The sequence below is a fragment of the Chiloscyllium punctatum genome, chromosome 20 (genome assembly GCF_047496795.1).
Source record: "Chiloscyllium punctatum isolate Juve2018m chromosome 20, sChiPun1.3, whole genome shotgun sequence".
NCBI lineage: Eukaryota > Metazoa > Chordata > Chondrichthyes > Orectolobiformes > Hemiscylliidae > Chiloscyllium > Chiloscyllium punctatum.
In genome coordinates, this window is record NC_092758.1 from 23,805,979 (window position 1) to 23,828,286 (window position 22,308).

General features: G+C 38.6%; 1 protein-coding gene across 6 annotated transcripts in view; it reads left to right on the forward strand.

The window, feature by feature from the left end:
• tenm2a (teneurin transmembrane protein 2a) overlaps window positions 1-22,308 on the forward strand; it is a 2,790,214-nt gene that overhangs the window by 1,769,060 nt on the left and 998,846 nt on the right. For all 6 annotated transcript variants that reach the window (XM_072590496.1, XM_072590497.1, XM_072590504.1 and 3 more), the window contains one exon: window positions 4,758-4,845. The gene's annotated coding sequence lies outside the window, so the exon portion shown is untranslated. The remainder of the gene's footprint in view (window positions 1-4,757; window positions 4,846-22,308) is intronic.

The window sequence follows — 22,308 nt, forward strand, 5'->3', positions numbered from 1 at the left end:
TTGTGGGAACTGTGTGCAAATTGTACGTGTTGCTTCTTGCATTGGAACAACGGTAGAATTTCAAAGATGCGCAACTGGCTGCAGAGCGCTTTGAGATGTCCTGAGACTATGAAAGATGCTGTATGTTTGCAACATTTTTCCCCTTTCTTTCCTCCACTGAAGTACCAGCAGAAGCCAGAGGACAGGTTAACCGTTCCTGTGAGAGAAGGTGCAAAGGGAAGTGGAAGAGTATCGCCCCAAAGTAAAAAATCTAATGAAGCAAAGACAACATTCTAATTTTGTAGAAGAACATATATTTGACAACTCATGATTTTGTAGTTCCTTGTGTATGCGCTTTTGCTATGCAAACAAAAGCCATAGTATAGTAGCCTTTCTCTCATATGTGTTTATAAATTTGCATTTCAATAGCTGTTCTTAATATAGTGTCCAAATACAGGATGACAAATGATTAGGTAAATGATAGGCTTAATAATTCCTTGAGTAAGTTAAGTTCTGCTCATAAATGGAAATATTAATCAGTTCCTGCAGTCAATCATTTGCCTTGCATTTTAAATTACTTCAAGCCAAGTCTGTTTTTATAATTGTGTGTTTTTGTTTTACTTCACTGAAGAGTGCTCCTCATTATTTCGTGTGAGTTGCTTCTAATCTCTGCATCCAGTATGATTAAATATGTTTCAGAAGTGTTTTAAATTTAAATTAACTCTTAGGTTGGATGGTGAGCTAAATGCTGCCACAATACTCATAAATGAGCTTTCTGCTAAATGGTAGGTGACACTAAAACAATGAATTTGTGTCAGTTTTTTTTTTCTTTTTTGACAAAGCTTGGAGAATGCTTGGAAAGGAGAGGGAGCATTAGAAAGAAAGAGAGCTTATCAAACTGCAAGTTGCTATGTAGGCAATTTTGTACTTAACATGGACAGGCTCTGAAAGAAAATACTCAAGAGTTTTGCAAAAAAAAATGCAATTGCAGAATATAGGGTGAGGATGAATCTCCCGCAGAAGTGTGAGAACTTGAAGACAACAACGGATTATTGTGTTTTCTATCCTAAGCACACAAGTCTTCTGCTCAGAGCATTGCCCATACCAAAGGGGCATTGTTGCTTTGTTCTTCTTCAGGACATCTGGACATTGTACCCCTATGAGGCGCAACAGAATTCTTGCCAATTGACATTAATACTACGCAAGGCCATATAAAGGCCCCAAAATGTAGGATAGATATGTAAATGAACCAAGGAATGGAGTGATTCCCTCCACAATTATGTCACTGATATATTTTAGAAGTTTAACAAAAGCTTACTACACTTCTACTTCAGCTTTTCCGTTAGCTATAAATCTGGGCAGCACGGTGGTTCAGTGGTTCACACTGCTATCTGACAGCGCAAGGGACCTGGATTTGATTTCACCCTTGGGTGACTGCGTGGAGTTTGTGTATTCTCCATGTGTCTGCATGGTTCTCTCTGGGAACTCCGGTTTCCTCCCACAGCCCAAAGATGTGCAGGTTAGGTGGACTGGTCATGCTAAATTGTCCATTGTATCTGGGGATGTGTAGATTAGGTGGATTAGTCATGGGAAATGCAGGGTAGTATGGATAGGGTACGGGGGTGGGTCGGCGTAGGTTGCTGTTTGGAGGGTTGGTGTGGACCCGATGGGCTGATTAGCCTACTTCCACACTGTAGGATTTCTACATTGGTAGTGCACTCATCTTACTCAGAAAGTTCCAATCCAGAGACTTGAATACAAACTCCAGACTGATACTCTCATAACATTTAAGGAGTATTTAGTTGTGCACTTGTAATGTTAAGGCATACAAGGCTATAAGCAAAATGATGGAATATGGGATTAGAATAGAAAGGTGTTTTTATTGACCAGTGTGCACCTGATGGGTTGAAAGATCTCTAAAACTTATGACCATACTGGTTAAAATTTATTTCTCAATCAACAGCATTAAAAAAAGAACATCTTATCCTTATTACATTGCGGTTTGTGAGACCATACTCTGCACAGATTATATATCTAATTTTCTATGTTGCAAATGTGACTGCCTGAAAGTGCTTTTGGATATGACCTTTTGTAACAGGTCAGATGTAAATCCAAGTTATTTATTTCCTGAAACTCAGGATAGGTGTCAGCCTAATGGTTATATTTGAGGAAGAGGGAGGCAGACAACAGCCCTTAATACAGTGCTTCACAAATATTTTCCCATTGAGACCACATTTAAAGGCTTGTAAATTATCATGACCTCCAATGAGAACTGTCAGAAGGGAAGGAGAGAGGAGAAGACCTACATAAGCAGGGGATAAGGAAGAAAAGACCTGTTAGAGGCAGAGCTCATGGTACCAGACTCCATTTAGGAAGCCCCATGTTTTACTATGTTAATCATCTAACCCTTGCTATCTCAGGCCAAAGTTTTTGTCTGTGGATATGAGAAGTGATTTCTTCAAATTTCTATCAGATAAGTAGGACTCCTGTAGTTGCAAGTACTTAATTTTTCATCAAGTAACTCACTAGATTTGCCCTGGGTCTATTTACTAGGATAATGTACAAGGCAGTTTATCCTGCTTTTAATTGTAATAACAACCTATGAATGTTTGCCACGGCAGTGAGGGGGAATGTTTAATTCACCCTGTAAAATCTAGAAGAGTAATTAGTGTGATTTTAGAGATGTCAGATTGTACCCCCGAGGTTAGGATTAAAAAATCTTTTCAGAAGAGAATAAAAGAAACAATGGTTAACATTTAATTCATGATATTCATTGCTGGATAAGTTGATGTGGGTAAAATTTGCAGAACTGAACAGAACTGAAGTTAACCCATCCTACTTTCTCATTTAGAAGTGACCTTAACATGGTTCTAGCTCTGACATTCCTCATGTTACTGAACATAGCTTTAACTAAAAAATTCGACCAAATAATATACAATGTTTTCTCGTGCTGTTATTTGAATAATTAATGAACTCACAAAATGTTGCAGATTGTCAGCTTAATTTTATTTCATGCTGTGTGCCAGTGCAATGGGTGTCCTGGTCTGGTAAATGACAGCAGAGGTCAGACTTTTAACAACTCAGCTTTTTCTCTGATTAGAGACTGCAAAAAAATGTGTGAAGTATTTCATAATCCTACTGCAACTAGGGAAACTTGATGCGTAATTCCAGTTCAGTGGACTATTGTAATTATTACTTTTCATTTGCCTGGATCACATTTCATGTGATCAGCCTTTCACTGATACTGAGCTGATAATAAAGAGAAATCACCCCTTTAGTCCTTTGAAAAATCACCTTTTTTTTTATTCAGAGGCTGGATAACCTCTCATTGCTTGTTTAGAGAAATCTCTTCTACCAGACTTAAAAGAACAGCATTATCCAGTAAAGGCATGTTGCCAGTGTTTAAAAACTATAATGTAGCATATTTCTTATCAAAGTTGAATTGTTATTTCACCAAAACCACATATGGTTTAATGAACAAACGTGCATGATGTTAAATCTTCAGTGATCAGTATGGTAGACTTACTTACAGTGACTTATGAAATGGTTTTTCCAGTTTTTGCCTGAACAACACCCCAGTATGAAACCTGTAAACCTACAAAGCTGTTTGATAGCATAATTGCAGGCTCTTCAGTTAGTAAGAAATAGCAAGGAGTCTCCTTCCAAATTCACTGTCAGAATTTCTTATACTTGATTCAAGAACAAGAAGTTCAGATTCACGAAGCCAGTATCTTAATTGTCATTGGTTACAAAAGTTGCAGAAATCTGATTTTAAATGATCTTTTTGGTGGAAAACATGGCATGAAGTGTTCTGAATATACTTGATATATATAACAGAAAAAATGCAGGTTACCTACCTATTGATGATGATCCAGCCACATGTGAATTTCATTGGTCCTCCGATTTGCCCTGTTTATGTTTTACGCTGCTTGCTTCCAGGCTCAGAGGTAAAACACTTCGGTGCCGACGGATTCTGAGGTTTCAGTTCTGGCAGTTACCCAGTGATGTACTGCAGCATTGTCCCTGCTGGAATTTTCACAGTCATTGGCAGTGGCACAAAGATGGACACAGACAACATTATTGCTGTACTTGATGGCAGGAAGGATGGTGGTAGAAGGGTTAAGAGTGGTGTGCTAGTGGTTTGATGGACTGCCCAACCTTCCTAACCTTCTGGGTCTGAGAGTTAAGCTGTACTGACCAAAACAAAAGTGACTTTTTAGACATTCATGCCATTTTCTACACATTTTAGTGAGTTCTACCTTTGCACACCAGTACATTGCCACTCACTCAGAATACTTGTTACTATTATGCTTGACTATACTGAAACCTGAGAACCAGGCATTTCCAGTTTTGGAATTCTATATCTGCGCAGTCTTTTAGCTTGTGAGACAATGAAGGAAATTCTACCTGTAACAAGACGTCGAGGTATCTCGCGGATCAATGTCTCTGACCTTCTTCTGAGGTCATTGCTTTTTTTCTGAGAAATACTACACAGCACGAGCAGAAGATTTTTGTGGCAAAAAGCAAGAGGTTTCGCACTGTTCATTTAAATTGCATTATCTAGTACTAAAACAGTCAAATGTTTTATTTTCTGCTTCAGTAACTACAATCATTCATTCAGTGATTTCTCTCTTACATACATCGAGTTAAATCAGCCATGATCTCATTGAATGGTGGAATGACTGATTTCTAATCCTATGTTCAAATGTAATATATTTTTTAAAAAGAATTCAAATAATGTAAACCAATCTTACTTGTTTAATTTGATTGTATTACAGATACCAATGGTGGACCAACAATGAGAGTGTAGGCCTGTGGGTGAACTGAGGTAGATCTGAAGCAGATTAAAAGACAAGTTAATTCCAGGTGAGCTAAAGTCTGGCTGCTGAGGGTGAGCGCTTCTTTTGGTACTAATATACTTATAAAATTCAGATGTTGGTTTTTATTTAAGTTAGTGTTTAACAATTATGGCAGCAGGTGTTATGTTGTAATATTCTAATGTATTTCTAATGTATTTTTCATGATTTGCAGTTCTACCAGAGACTTCACATGTAGATTATTATTCTCCATTTTCATATTGAATTTCAAGCACAGGAAAAGGCCATTCAACAGATTAGTTCTGTTCTTTGTAAGCCTGTACACACCTAACTTAATTTCACCCAATCAACATATGTGTCTACTCTCTTTCCCTGTGTTTTCTATTTAATTTCCACTTAAATGTGTCAAATAAATTCATATCACTTACTCCAATGAGACAGTAGTTCTACATTTTGGGATCCCACCAAATTGTGTCCACCGTTTTATTTGTTAATTTGTAAGGTGTGAGTATTGCTGGCAAGCACTTATTGCACATCTCTAACGCCTCATGACGAGCTGTCTTCCTCAACTGCTGCAGTGATGTGGTGAAGGTGCACCCACCATGCGATTTCAGAAAGAGTCTCAGGATGTTAATTTGGTGATAGCGATGGAGGGAGGATGATGGGTGACTTTGAGAGGAACTTTCAGTGGACATTATCTCCAAGTACCTACTTGGTAGGTCAAGTTAGCAGCTTTGGAAGATGCTGTTGATGGAACCTGGATAAGTTGTCTCAATGTATCTTGTAGTTAGTGCAAAAAATAGAAATTGCTGGAAAATCTCAGCAGGTCTGGCAGCATCTGTGGAGAGAAATCAGACGTAACATTTCGGGTCGAGTGACCCTTCCTCACAGCTGAGGAAGAGTTCCCCAGAGATCTGAGGAAGGATCACTGACCCAAATTGTAAACTCTGATTTCTCTCCACAGATGCTGCTAGATGTGTTGGGCTTTTCCAGCAATTTCTGTTTTTGTTTCTGATTTCCAGCATCCGCAGTTCATTTGGTTTTTATTGCAGTTAGTGCACACTGCTGCAACTTTTATTGATGGTCTGAGAAACAGTGGAAGTAGAAAATGCAATGCCATTAGCCTGGCCTGCTTTGTCCTACATAGTTTTGAGTTTCTTTTCTGTTTTTGGGGCTGCTGTCTTTCAGGAATGTAAAACATATACATTAAAATCATGATTTGTGCCTTGTGAACAGACTTTGAGGAGTCAGGAGATGAGATGTTTGTCAGAGAATTTCTGGATTCTGACCTGCTTTATCATCACAGTGTTTAAATGTCTGGTCCAGTTAAACTTGTGGTCATAAGGAAAGATTGTCAAGGACTCAGCAATGGTAATGCTGTTGAATACAAAGGAAATGATTGGATTCTGTCTAGTTGGAGATGGTCATTGCCTGACACTTGTGCAGCACATATGTTGTTTCACATTTATTAGGCCTAGCCTGCTTGTTGTCCAGGCCTTAGTGTATGTGAAGGCAAAATACATGATGAAGTAATCAGTGCAAATTTCCTGTTCAGATCTTACTTAAAGTGAAGGCATTTGACTAAGTAGCTGAAGATGGCTAAGTTGAGTGTCTATCTTTTAAGAAAGTCTTCCCTAACCCTAACCTCCCCCCCCCCCCCCCCCCCCCCCCCACCACCACCACCACCACACATCTGTCAAACAGTTCTTTTCTCCTATGTACTAATCAGGTCAATCCCGCTATTGTGCCTCCCCAGAAGGCTGTGATACTCAAAGGAAGCAAAGGTCACATAATCAGAGCGGGAACATTGTAGCTCTATTTCACACTGGCTTCTTACAAATCTGGATTCCTGGGAGGCTATTAGTCCAGCTCAGAGTTTCAGCCCAGACCACGAAGGAACATGCAGTTTTTATTTAATCCTAAATTCTGTGGCATTTTCGTTTTTGCATATATCCCTTCCTTAAAGTTTCACAAACTATACTGGACCTTAGTCCCTCAACCAAGTGATGGTTCTCTATATGCAAATCTAGAGACTGAACAAAGATGAACTGCTTAGTTGGTTTTCACCTAAAATTAACACTCATTCACTTTTAGCAAGACTGACTGATTTTACCTCATTTAGCTACATAAAATCCAGGATTCTCTTCGTAGTCCGGACAATGAGTAACACCCTCTGAGCCATTCTCCTAAAAGAGGGATTGTTCTTTTGAATTTGGAAAAGATGAGAAATCCGTTAAGAATTATAGGTGGTGGGAATCAGTTACATTTATCTGAATTTTGTTAGAAACAACTTAAAATAGACCAGAGGGGTTCATATATTTTAAATATGTTTGATTTAATTTTATGAGAGAATGCTTCAGATAAGTATAGCAATATACAGTCCAATAGTTAGCAAAGTTGAAGACTTTTCATTGAAAGCCTTTTCGAGAGGGAAAACCTTGCACTATTGAAACTCGGCTGATTGAGAAATGGGAAATGATTTAGTCCATTGGAAGTTTTCGGTTTGACTGAGATTAGTGTTCATATAGAGTCAATTGTATATAATGTGAAATGCACTAGTGCTCCACAAATGTGGTTCTAGGTGCTCCCCATAGAGTAACCTTTCTATTTTTATAGCCTTTGGTACAAGGGTTTGCTTGATGTATGAGAGAAGAGTATTTTCCACTCTTGGTTCTGTGGTACTGCAAAACATTTATGATATCGCCTTGATGATCTGCCAAACCAGGCACAACTCCATCAATACAATATTTCTCAGCATTTTCCATTGTCTAAACTTTAAACTTGAGATCACTTGCTTTCTGTCAGTTGCTGTATGATATGTATACATAATATATATACTGTGAATAACATATTATGTCTATTTATGCATCAGTTTGCCTCATATCTTTGTATACAGCAGAACTTTGTATTGCTGAAAGAAACTAATTTACAATGAGACTTTAATCAACAGAATTAGATTACATAAAGGTGAAAACTATGTACAAGGAAGTTGTAATCAAATATTTCAGCAAGTTGCAAAAGAAAATATACAACATAAGAAACACTGTGAACTAAGCACTGCCAGCTAGCCAGTACTTTCTCAGTAAGTGATCGGATATGAACTGTTTAAATACTGATTAGAACAATGATGATATTGTGCCAGTCAATATCAAGTTGACAAGCTGGCTTGCTGAGGAGCATTTGATGCCAATGGGCATCAAGTACATAGTTGGCAGAATGATTGCTTGATAGCATTGGATACTAAGCTTTAGTTGATTTTTGTAGAAAATTGGCAAAAGCAACATGGATAAAAATTCATAGTTACAGAGACAACAACATAATAAATAATGTTACTTTAGCATCTGCTGAAAATTAGCAGATTGAAAACTGTTTAAAGCGTTAAATGAGGGCGTTGGAAATCATATATTTTTTTTAAATCTCTGAACGGGGTGAAGAGGACGAATCAGAAACAACTCTTAGGACACTGTGAGTGTAAAAATTGTGTAATGGAAACAAACAATGAGCTTCGCTCAACGCAATTATGTGAGCAGACAACTAGGGCATCTGCAAAATTAGACTTGATTACTGCAGTAGAAGGAGTATATGTTCCCTGTTGGCACTTCTCTGACATCCCAAGAGCCTCACTCACTGTGTTTCTCATCCTTCTCCAGTACCTTTACTACACTTCCCTGTGGTGCTGCTATTCCCACCTTTTGCGCTTCTTGATCCAACCCCTGTATTTTTGCTTCCCCATCCTTTATCCAGTTTCTATTTGCTTCTCATGTTCAAATCAGTGTCTGTTCATCTTCCAGTACTCACCTTTAAGGGAATATTTTGCATTTTCTGCAAATTAGTTTTGTTTCCTAAATGTGAGCAGAACTCAAAAATAGGGGGGGAAAGCAACTGAAATTTCTAAAGCAGCCAGCATGGATCTAATTCTATTTTCTAATGGTTATCGTCCTCAAAACTACCACTGCTGGAACCCTCCAGAAAATGCACCTGTAAATAAACCAGGATCACTTCTCCAGTTCCTCACAAACTCACAGAATTATTACAGTGCAGAAGTTACCCATTGTGCCTGCACTGGTTCTACCATCTCCTGCCATTTTGCCATACTCCTGCATGCTATTACCACCCACTGCCCTCTTGAATGCCTCATTTCAACCTGCTCCCACAACATTTCCAGGCAGTGCATTCCATATTCTAGCAACTCATTGTGTGAAAAAGCTTTTTCTCACGTCACAAAATCCATTCCTACAAATACATTTTCTTTAAGATAGAGACCAATTTCCAGCACCATCTCCTTTCACTTTAGCCAATGTACCACCAGCTTGTTGTGCTTTGGTTGCAAAGATTTACAGCCACTTGAACTTCTGCATTCAGATCCTACTGTTGCTCGAACAAGACCAAATCTTTGGCACTGGCCCATGTTGAGCATGTTGGGGAGCCTTGAAAGCCTCCTACTCCCTGAGATGAGACTGCAACAGGACAGGAGCATTGTTTACACCAGTCCATCGTGAACCTATGGGGTTGGTTTAAGAACTAAATGCTAAATGATTTAGCAGGACCCAGCGGTGAATCCAGAGGCCACATACTAACATCCATAAGGCTGTTTTGGCTGCCTCAAAGAAATATCTTAAAATTCCAGTAGCAAGCTGACAAGTCCCCTGACAAGTTTAGTTAATAGTGGCTTCAAATTCTCTCCTTTCTTTTAAAAATCAGAACTCTTCAGAAGAGCTTGTTTCTGACTGGCACAGATTCAATGGGCTGAAAAGCCTCTTTCTGTGCTTTCGGTCTCTATGACTCTATGACACTTTAAATCTTTGCCCTCTTGTTCTTGTTTATTTTGCAAGTGGAAACTATTTCATCTATTGTGAGAGGTTGTAGAATCAAAAGGGGGGCTGTGAGATATTGTGTTATGAGATATTGTGTTATAGTTTATCTTTATTAACTCACTTACCAGCTCGCTATATTCATTAATGCCGTGTTGTGATTTTTAACTTAATTAGAGCATATAGGCCTAGAATTTTTACGAATATTTGCTAACTTTAAAGACCAAAGAACTAACGCTTACTAATTAAGCAAGCAGTCCAGACAGCCTTCCCACCAGAAGTAGCAGTCAGCACTTAGCATATGTTTTAATCCATCTCCTGTCTCCCAGGACAGAAGCCTTCAAACCTTTGTGTACTATAGATAAAAAATGTCACAGCATAGTAATGGGATTTTAATATATGTAAGAACTGTGTATTAAGGTGCTCTTGTAAGAACTGTATTTTGGGATTCTATTGCCACCTCAAATTTATGCTGTGATCGCCGAATAAAAGAGGCTATTTTTGCCACTCACTGATTTTGGTCATTATTTGAACACAATCCCACAACTTTATGTAACTGGTAGGATCGCTGAGGACACCGTCTGAACTGACTAGTCACTGACAGTTCCAATATCTAATCTGTCCAGCCCACTCATGGTTTTGAAAACCTCAATTACATCTCCTCTGATCTGTCTCTCCAGGGAAAAGAGGCCCAACCTCTTCAATCTATCCTTTGAGCTGAAGTTCCTTGTATGTTGAGCCATTCGAGTAAACCATTCTGCATTTTTTCTATAATATGATTCCCACAACTGTACACAGCATTCCAGTTAATGTCTAACAAGTGTTTTGTAGAGTTCAACATCACGTCCTTGCTATTATACTCTTTGGTCCTACACATAAGGCTGGAAATGCTGGATGCTTTATTTACTGCTCTCTCCACTTATCATGCCACCTTTGATAGTCTGTGAAAATATATCCCCAAGTTCCTCTGCTCCTCCATTCCTATAGGCTATGAGCCCCCTTGCATTCCACACTTAGAGTTACCTCTCAATCAAATTCGAAACCTTCTGTTCTTCTTCCAGAAATCTGTGACCCCCTCTCCCACTGCTGTCAGATTCTAGCATACTTCTTAGACTACTCTTGCCTGCTTGCAATTCTTCCAGTACGCAAATTCATGGCATTTTCCCCTCCTCTTTCCTGTTTCAGTTCTCCAGAAAAAGTCTCACAACTGTTTTCACATTGATTGACCCAGTGTTAACATACTCCAACTGCATCTTCTCTGGTACTCCACTCTCAAAGACTCAGTTATTGTGATTATTCAGTCTTTTAATTATTCAAGAATCTACTGTATTTTATATATGTCCATAGATATGTGCAAATCCTGCAGCAAAATACTAACAAACACTGCATCCAATCATCCCAGACCTAAGTACTAAGCTATAAGCAGCACAAATTTAAATACAGTCAAAACTCAAAATCCATTCCCTAAGTCAGACAAGCCACAAGCATCCTACCAAACTCTCATAACTTTAGTGTTTCAAATTTCCACAATTAGGACTTTCAAAAGAATCATAGAATCTCGACAGTGTGGAAGCAGGCCATTTGGCCCATCGAGTCCACACCAACCCTCCGAAAAGAAGTCCACTCACAGCCACCTACCCTAACTTGTAACTGATCTCCCATGGTTGACCTACATAGTCTGCACATCTCTGGGCTCTATGGGCTATTTAGCATGGCCAATCTACCTTTGGACACATCTTTGGACTGTGGGAGGAAACTGGAGCACCAAAAGGAAAGCAATGCAGATATGGGGAGAATGTACAAACTGCACACACAGTCACCCAAGGGCTGGAATCGAGCCTGAGTACCTGGCACTGTGAGGCAGCAGTGCTAATCACTGAGCCACCATGCCATCCCAGTCAGGAATTGGACGATTATCTGAAAAGAAATATTGCTGGATGATGGGGATAAGATGGACTGAGCTGCTCTCATGAAGAGCTCACATACACACAATGTGAGGTATTGTCTCCCTCTGTAACCATTTTGTGATTAAACATTTTTTTCTACAAATATATGAAATAAATTTGAATGGGGCCCCACCAAAAATATTATTTTACTTTTTAACAAAGAAATTAAGCTTGACTTGGGAACTACCAAGTAGATTGGCATCAACTTTTATCAGCAAAGCAACAATGAACATAACTGTCAACATGCATTTTGATAAAACAAGTCATGCTTCACAAATCTCCTGGAATTCTTTCAGAGGCAAGCTAAATTGTTTTTTTGAGAAAAATTGAGTAGATATAGTTGACTTGGATTTTCAGGAGGTTTAATTAAATTCTATTTAAGATTCTTGGAAAGCAAACAGGAAAACTAACTGAAAATAGGGAGATACAGATAGGAGGTGGAAGACGTGAAAAATGGCGCACTGAGAACAATCTAGCTCTCAATGTCAGCAAAACCAAGCAACTCATTATTGCCTTTCGGCTGGATGTTACTCATGCCCCTCTACCCATCAACAGCACAGAGGTGGAACAAGTGAAGAGTGTCAAGCTCCTGGGAGTGGTCATCCACAACAAGCTCTGTTGGACTCTTCATGTGGGCACACAGGTTACAAAGGTCCAACAATGTCTCTTCTTCCTCAGGCAGCTGAGAAGATTTGGAATGATGGCGAATACCCTTGCCAATATTTATAGGTACGCCATCGAGAGCATTCTGCCTGGATGTATCACTACCTGGTATGGCAACTGTACCATTCAAGATCAGAGACTATTGCAGAGAGTGGTGAACTGAGCCTGGATAATCACAAAGGCCAACCTTCCATCTATAGAATCCACCTACTGTCAAGTAAAGGCCACCAGCATTCTCAAAGATCATCCCACCCATCTACTATCAGGGAGAAGATACAGAAGCCTGAACACCCGCACCTGGTTTTGAAACAGTTTCTACCCTACTGTTGTCAGGGTAGTGAATGGACCCACAAACTCTTAACATTTGCCTGTGCCTGTGTTTTTGTTTTTGCCGCTATTTGCCTATTATGTACTTATCTATGCTACTTAACTCTGTGATCTGCCTGTATTGCTCACAAGACAAAGCTTTTCATTGTGCCTTGATACACGTGACAATAAATTCAATTCAATTCAATTCAATAAAGCAGTCTAAATACCTTGTGATCATGGTATTTATTAATATTGTGAAAGCTAGGAAGAATAGTAGGATATTCAGCCTCTTAAATTTATTTTGCCATTCGATTTGCTTATTGATGATCTGTAATTCAATTCCATTTAACCATGTTTTGCTGTAAACCCCTTGATACATATACTGAACAAAAATAGATTGATCTCAGTCTTGAGTGTTCCAATTTTCCCAATATTCATAACCTTTTAAAGAAAACATTCTAATTTCTGTTCAATGTCTGCATGGGGCAAAAAAAAGTACATTGATGTTTCAATGCTAAATAGCCTAGCTGTAATTTTTATTGTGTCCCCCACTTGCTTTTCAGAGCATAACTCTTCTTATTTCATAGAAATGACTGGAGGCGCAAAGCCATGATCAAATGCTTAGTATTAAGAGGGATTCTGAGCATTGTACAGAATCTGGGTCAACAAAAATGAATCACTGATGAATTATAGATTATTACGTAAGCAAGTGTGCAGCCTCAGTCAGAGAAGTTTTATTTTGGATTGAGAAAACAAGACACATTTTCTGATGGTCAATCCTCTGCGAAGAAAATAGCCTGAGAGAGCTTTAAACTCTCTTCAAATATGTTGTTTACCTCCACCTGAAGGATATAATATGTCATAAGAAATATGACAGCTCTAACACCACAACATCCATCCCTTTTATACTAAACCATATGGTCAGCCTCGATTGTATTCTGTAATCCTTTATGACATGAGACCCATAAAGTGAGAGCATTTACACATTTAAACCAAATTCCAGCCATGCATCCAGTGAAGTTATGTCAATGGAGCAGAAGAAGAAAATATACCTCTGGTGAGTGTGAGATGACCATTCACAATGGCTAAGTGGTGAACACTGATTTCTTTTTGGGAGGTAGGTTGAAACATTTTCTTTTTTTCCCGAAACTGCTGTCAAATTTTCTGACCGATTTAAAAAAAACAAGTATTTTCGATATCCTTTCTTCCTCAGCCACTTGAATCCCCTGCATTCGTTAGTGCTTTCTATCTTAAGATTCACCAGGAAGAATCAGAAGATGGAGCAACACCCAGCTGCTTATGTATCTTTCTGAAGTAAATTAGGCCATTTTTAAGGCTGTCTGAATTGCCAGCTGTATTAAAATGAATGCAGCCACACTGAAAAGAATATTTTCTCTCCTCAGGGCAGATCAGGTTACATAAGTGATGCCACCTTGCTGCGCAATGTGTAATAATAAAGCTCTTTCAATTCAATTCAGTTTAATTCTGGATTGTTTAAATGATCATTCTTCAAAGATTAAAACCAGCAATGAGCCCTGATGGGATATGTGTTTAAAGAGAGCGATTAAAACTAACCTGAGCTTCTTTCTACCATGCTTCTATGAATGGATGATTTCAGCAAAATGAAAAGTATCTTTCAGCAGGAAAATACTTCCCCATCATTGAATCATAGGATCACACAGTCTGGGAGAGGCCTTTCAGACCATCAAATCTGTACTGTCCATGTATATTAGTCCCACTTTCCCACACTACGCTCATAATTTGTTGTCTCGTGGGGACCTGAATCCAATTTATCTGCACTCCAAGTTATCACTGCATGAGGACTGTACATGCATTACAGAGCAGGGTCCACATCATTCATAGCTCCATCACAAACAGCTTTTGTCCATGGAGCTACCAAACTCCGATATGAACAATTTTGATATCCTGTTTTGTGACTTCAACAGAAGTTTCCCTTCCAAAGCTACACTGTTTAAATATTTAGAAATCAGTACCATGGAACATAATGGTTGCCTTGAGCTACTATGTTCAGTGATTTCCATTACATTAGTACCTTTTGCTTCCAATAAGAAGGCAGTGTGGCACCAGCGAGCTCACAGCACATAAACTAAAATTTCATACACATGAGTAATGTGAAAAAAGACACATAGCTTTACAAAGATTAAAGGTTACAACTAATGCTGGTAATTAAACACTACGATTTATTTAGCTGTTTACTTGCAAGGTATATGAACAGTGTCTTCAATTTATGCACTTATTTTGTGCTGCTGCAATATGTCCCAGAGTAAAGACGCTTGCTGTCTGCTCCTAATTAAAGACTTCACACTATAAGTCAGCTTTTAATTAAAACTTGAGTTGAGTGTGAGATGTGTTTAAAAAATGGAGCTTGCTTTTTCAAGTTTTGTAAATCTCTGGATGCTGGTTGTGAGATTTCAGATTTAAGCAGCTTTTCTGAAAAAAGGATTGAATGAATAAAAAAGAATGTGCAATGGCAAAGGGGCTACTTAAACAACTCATTAAATTGACTACTCATCCAACTCTGGTCAGTTAGTGGTTCAAGAATTGACTAATTGCTCTTCTGTTATATTTATACAGCATTGATTTATAAGTAGAGCACTTAGCTGTTGACCGAACTACTACACCGCAATTGTTAATGTGCCTCATTCCTTTTCTGCAGTTTCTGAATTTACCTTCAGCATTCCCGTATCTCTAGGGTTTCCTGTATTTTGTGGGGAAACGTTTCCTAATTGGTCTGAGGAAAGTAAACACTAACACCGATAAATCAACTCAATGTTTGCTTCTCTCTGTTTTGGGTTTATTTCCAAAATGAACATATCGTGCTTCCCAAACATGAAATGCTGGAGCAGTTGTAAATTGATTATAATCTCTTTGCAAGGATTTTCACCAATGGGTTTTGTTACAGTTTGAACTTGAAAGCTTTGTTCAATGACCTGATGACAGTTCCTGAAATCAGACAATTCACCAACAATCTGAAATCATTATCCTTCAGTCAAAGATAAAAGCGAACATTAATGCATATAAAAGGTGCACTTTTCTAAGGAAAGATTGTTAAAATGTTTTTGTTTGGGTGTAATGGTGGATAGGAGAACAAAGATTAAATAATGGATTTTCACAGAATCAGACTAACTCCAGAAATAATAAAATATGTGGATTGGACATGGATTTGGAAGCTCTGCTTTCATTTCGGAAAGATCCAACTCTTGCTGGCAAGCTATGGTGTCGAGTGAATCACGAAAGGGAGGAACCTGAAGTCAGAAGTATCATTTGCAATCGGCATTAAATTTAAATAAGTCCCATTGTTTTGGTTTGAAGAGCCTGATCCTGCAGTGTGGGAGTCAAATAATTATGCAGAGATGAGCAGATAAGTTATTTTTACATCCCAAACCCTTTAAGCATAAAAATAAATGGGCTGGACTTGTCAGTTTTCAAAACAATTCATCTGCTAGACTGTTTTGAATAACAGTGTCAGTTGGGAAAAAAATTACCTTCTATGGCAGCAGTTTTAATAGCAATTCATTGGCATTTCCCAAAGACTGTTATTATAATTGAAATCATAATGAATGTTTGGCTGAGTTCTAAATGCTGATAAAATAATTGCGTTGGAATAATTCACATATTGATTGACAGTTTAAAGAGGCAATTAAAGCATTTGATGTCGTAACTAAGCAGGACATTCTATTTTGTAATAGATTGAGCACTTGAGATTTAAGATCTTTGAATGAGTTTCATAAATGAGAATTTACTTTTCAGAATTGCGTATGTGAGTTGCTTTGGAGAAGGCATAGAGGATATGTAGAGGTATAAACTCCAGTGGCATGGGTGTATGAAATGACATGGATAGACTGAAGAGGACATGAGAGTATATTGAGGCATATGAAGTGGGTGAGGGTCCTGACTGGGCATGGATGGTGTATGAAGAGTGAATAGAGCAGTGAGAACGCATAAAGGATGAAGGTCGTTGAGTTTAATAGCTCATAAAGTGACTGGATCCAAGTCCCAGGAATCTAGGGTGGGCCTTAACATTCGCCAACCCAACATGACCACTTACAATCTGCTTCCAGGATTGGGTGAGCTGACACTAACCCTTTCCAAAGCTTACATTGTGTCAATGGGTCCCTTTAAACTGAGGGGAATGCTGGGACTGCTGAGTCAGGAGATTTTCCAGCTGCCTCAACAGCAAAAAATCCAAACCTAAGTGGGAAGGTGTATTTCTAAAATTAACATAGGGGAAATAGGAACAGGAATAGGATATTCAGTCACTTGATAAAAACAATGACTGCAGATGCTGAAAATCAAATACTGGATTAGTGGTGCTGGAAGAGCACAGCAGTTCAGGCAGCATCCAACGAGCAGCGAAATCAACGTTTCGGGCAAGCTTTTGCCCGAAACGTTGATTTCGCTGCTCGTTGGATGCTGCCTGAACTGCTGTGCTCTTCCAGCACCACTAATCCAGTATTCAGTCACTTGAGCCTATCCTGCTATTCAACTAGATTATTACTGGGCTTGCACCCCAAAACATTTTCCTGTGTTATTTCCAAAGCCGTTGATATTTTTATACCTAGATATCTTTTAAACTCTGTCTTGAACACACTTAATGGCTGAGCCCTGACAGACATTTGAGGTAGAAACATTCAGATTCGCCACCATTTGGCTGAAGGAGTTCCTCTTTACTTCAGTCCCAAATGACTTGTCCCTTACGCTGAGACTGTGTCTCTGGGTTCTAGATTCCTTGGCCAAGAGAACGTCTTTCAGCATCTACTTTGTTAAGCCCCTTCAAAATTTTGTAAGCTTCGTTGGCGCTACCAGGACTGATCTCCTCAAATTCTCTTCGTCAGCCAATGCCGCTAACTCTGGAATCAGTCTGTTGAACCTTCACTGCACCGCTTGCACAGAAAATATATTCTTTCTTAAGTGAGGAGACCTAAACTAGACATAAAACTCCAGGTGTAGTCTTAACAAGACTCTACATAATTACAGCAAGACATATTTATTCATATCTTCAAATCTTATTGCAATAAAGGATAACATGCTATTTGCCTTCCGAATTCTTCCAATTCTATGTGTTAGTCATAATGTCATACAGCACAGAAACAGACCTTTCATTGAAACTCATCCATGCCAACCAGATATCCCAATTTAATCTCATTCCATTTGCCAGCATTTGGCACATATCCCTCTAAACCATTCCTGTTTATGAACCCATCCAGATGCCCTTTAAATGTTGTAATTGTGACTGCCTCTGAGACTTCCTCTGGCAGCTCATTCCATACTTTGAACTAGAGTGTTGCTGGAAAAGCACAGCAGGTCAGGCAGCATCCAAGGAGCAGAAAAATTGACATTTCGGGCAAAAGCCCTTACACACACCACCCACTACATGAAAAAGTTACCCTTCAGGTCCTTTTTAAATAGTATCCCTTTCACCTTAAACCTGTGCCCTCTAGTTTTGGACTCCACACTTGAGGAAAAAAACCCTTAGCTATTCACCTTATCCATACCACTCACATTTTTATAAATCTCAAAAAGGTCACCCCTCAGCCTCCGACACTCCTGGGAAAAAAGCCCCAGCCTAGTCAGCCTCTCTTTAGAGCTCAAACCCTCCAGTTCTGGCAGCATCCTTGTCAATCTTTTCTGACCCTCTCAGTTTAACAACAGCTTTCCTATTGAAGGGCCTTAGTGACTCATGAACAGAGGCAACCAAATCTCTCTGGATGTTAATGCTTCCTGTTTCTCACCATCTAATAAATACTGTGAATCCTTTTACTGTTAAACTGGATTACTTCACACTTTTCCACATTGCATTCTACCAGTTACATCCTTGCCCCACTTATTTGCTGTATCTAATTCATTTTAATGACTCTTATTCCCAACTAATTTTGGTTCACTTGCAATCTTGGAAATGTTACATTTGATCCCCACATCCTAATAGTTGATTTTGAATGTGAATAGCTGTGGCTAAGCCCTGATCATTCAGGTATAATACCTGTCACAGCCTGCCAACCTGAGAATGACCCATTTGTGGCTACTCCCTGTTTACTGTCCATTAATTAATTTTCACTCCTTGCCAATGTATCCTCTCAATGCTATGTGCTGTAATTTTATTCACAAACCTCTTTTACGGGGCATTATTAAAAGCCTGAAAATCTAAAAGAAACACATCTGCTAGTCCCCTTATATATTCTACAAGTTATATTCTCAAAAAAACTCTTCACAAGTTTGTCAAACATAATTTCACTTTCATAAATCTGTGTTGATTCTATCCAATCTTACCATGCAAATGATAATGTAAATTATCTTGAAACTTAGATGGACTTCTGCACAGTTTCTATTGTCATATCATATGCAGGTGAAAACTTAAAATAACGTCTCTTTTTATTCTACAGAATTACCCTTACAAATTACATTGTAAACAATGCACACACTTGTTGCATTTATTTGAGGTAATACCTGCATTAAAATAGGAAAATAAATTATCATAAACATACCTAAGCTTGTAATTTCACAATATGACCATGAGGTCTCAACATTGAAACTGCAGCTTCAGAGCACTTTTCCCTCAAACTGAATAATGTGATGCTGTTCAGATTTTATAGCAAAAGAGCCAAGTTTAAAAAAAGCAATGTTGATCAGGTGCCAAAAGGCATCTCCGTTTTTTTATATACTTAAGGCTTCATGCTGATTTTATGTTGTACAAATTAGTTCCTTTCCATTTTATTTGCTTCACCTATTGACGGTCCTTGTTTAAACAAACATATCTTGCACCATTGGGAATGGCTTAGAGCTGAGACACTGCTAGGTTCAGAACATTGCTGTGGAGGTGTCGATACGGTAGTCTTTGGTCTATAGACACATTAGTTCATAGTGATTTATTTTCCTGTCCTCTCGAGAATAGATGGAGCACTCAAATGTCACTGTACAAGTACAGCCCAGCTTAGCCATGCTGCTGTTCTTCTCCCAAGTGTTTGCCTCTAAAAAATGCAGACTCTCGATTGAAGCAAGGCAAACAGTCTATTTACCCAGCAATGCAAGCAAACTATTTGTAGAGTCTATTTAAAAAGAGTTTCTGCAACAGAAGTTAAAGCAGTTTCCCGATAAAAGCAGATTGTTTTTTTTGTCTCTCTAGCATAATGTAGTGAGCAGAGGATGGCTGCATATGTAAATAAAATCAATTCCAGTCATTTACAGTGCTTTAAGCAACTATAGAAGTACTCAGCGTTATAACCAGAAAGACAAACAGATATAACACCTCCACATCCAAATGAAGAACAGGCAGAGGAATAACAATGCTTTATTTGCCAGAAGTAAATCAGTAGGGTCTGCCTTGCTTCTGATAAGTGTTATACTCCTTTGTGACCTGTTTAATGTTAATTAAATCGGAACCATTGCCCAGAATTTTTGAGTGAATCATTTTTTTTCTCTACAGATTTTAGTCTTTGCCAGTTGTCAGTCTACTCACACTTTGCAAATATATGTTTAAAAAGATTTGTACCAAAACTAAATGAGTGAAGTTGATTTATGTTCGGGCAGCTCCATAAAGCAAATGTTGTTACATCATCTTCTTTCAGTTAGTAACTCAGTTTAGTGGTCATGCTCTGGATTTCCTGGTTGGCAAATGAATAATACTTGGTAATTACTCTGCTTACATCTTTTCAACAGACTTTTCATTAGTATTCTCACCATTTTAAAGAAGGGTCATTGGAACTGAAATGTTATCTCTGATTTCTCCCCACAGTTATAGATCATAGAGTCATAGAGATGTATACCATGGAAACAGACCCTTCAGTCCAACCCATCCATGCCGACCAGATATCCCAACCCAATCTAGTCCTACCTGCCAGCACCCGGCCCATATCCCTCCAAATCCTTCCTATTCATATATCCATCCAAATGCCTCTTAAATGTTGCAATTGTACCAGCCTCCACCACATCCTCTGGCAGCTCCTTCCATACTCGTATCACGCTCTATGTGAAAAGGTTGCCCTTTAGCTCTGTTTTATATCTTTCTCCTCTCACCCTAAACCTATGCCCTCTAGTTCTGGACTCCCCAACCCCAGGGAAAAGACTTTGTCTATTTATCCTATCCATGCCTCTCATGATTCTGTAAACCTCTATAAGGTCACCAATCAGCCTCTGACACTCCAGGGATAACAGCCCCAGCCTGTTCAGCCTCTCCCTATAGCTCAAATCCTCCAAGCCTGGCAACATCCTTGTAAGTCCTTTCTGAACCCTTTAGAGTTTCACAACATCTTTCCGATAGGAAGGAGACAAGAATTGCACACAATATTCCAACAGCGGCCTAACCAATGTCCTGTACAGCCGCAAAATGACCTCCCAACACCTGTACTCAATACTCTGACCAATAAAAGAAAACATACCAAACTCTGCCAGAATTGCTGAGTTTTTCCAGCAATTTCTGTCTTTGTTTCTGTTTTCCAACATCCACACTTCTTTCATTTTTTTGTCTAATCCAAGTAGTTTGTTAGTCAATTTAATTGTTCATGAAACAAAATAAATAAAGGAATAAGATGGAATTTTAAAAAGTTAATCAATTGTTAACAAAGCTTTTTAATTTCCACTCATAATTAAATTGTGAAGGAATGAGACTTCACATTGGGAAAAGTACACTTTCAATGTCAGAAATGTTGTTTGCAAGTAATTAGGACTTATTATCTGTTTGTTTTTTTAGTGGGTTGGTGTTGCAGCCTCATACTACTCATTTTTCTAAAATCAAATTTCTTGTGAAGGGGTCAGCGAAACCAATCTTATGGGGGAGCAAGACAAATTGGATAGTAATTTCCTGATTTCAACATTTAACTGCACATCTACATATACCTGAAGCTGCTTGTCAGCACAAACTCCTGAATACTGAGAGACTCACCATTATTCTTACTGCAAAATCTAGGCCATAATTTCATTGTGTTAAAACCAAAGTACTACACCTGACCATTCAATAGGGTATATTTCCATAATGTGTTGTTACGTTTGTGAGATTTCCCAAAGCATTTCACAAAGTGAAATGCAATGCTATGCAGGGGCTGCAATAATGACAACTTGCATTCATATAGCACCTCAGATGAACTAAAGCATCCCAGACTGCTTTATCGGAATTTTATCAACATTGAATCACATGCTAATTAGATATTTGGATGAGTGACCATGTGTTTGTTAAAGTGATAGTTTTAAGAAGCAAATTTTAAAAAGTGTCAATGAAAATAAGATGGAAAGTTTAAGGGAGGATAATCCAGAAGTTAGATCCGAAACTGGTGAAAGCATATTTTCCAATGGTAGAGTGTTAAAAATCAGAGATGCTCAAGAGGTAAGAATTGGAGAAGCAGAGAAATTATTGCAATGTCAGTAGATGAGGAAGTCATTTTAGCAAGGATGTACAAAGTGAAACAAATCGACTATTTAATATATATCTTTTTTGAGGGTTGTTGGTCTGAATATCTTTTAGCTCTTCCATTAGTGATAGGTAATATTTCCTATCCACAGGATTCATCAGAGCAAATGGCTAGCACCTTTTCAGAACTTGACTGAAGTTTTGGTCCAGATCATATGTTCAAATGGGTGTGGAATTTAAAAATTTATATGACGGAGAGGTGACAATGTGACGAATCAAAGTGAGCTGATTTGTTATCTTGATTAGGTTGCAAGTATTTAAGGTGGAGAAAGGGAAACTTCAAAGGAGATGTGAGGGGCAAGTTTTTTGCACAGGGAGTGATAGGAGTCTGGAATCCGCTGCTAAAGATGGTGGTGGAGGCCGAT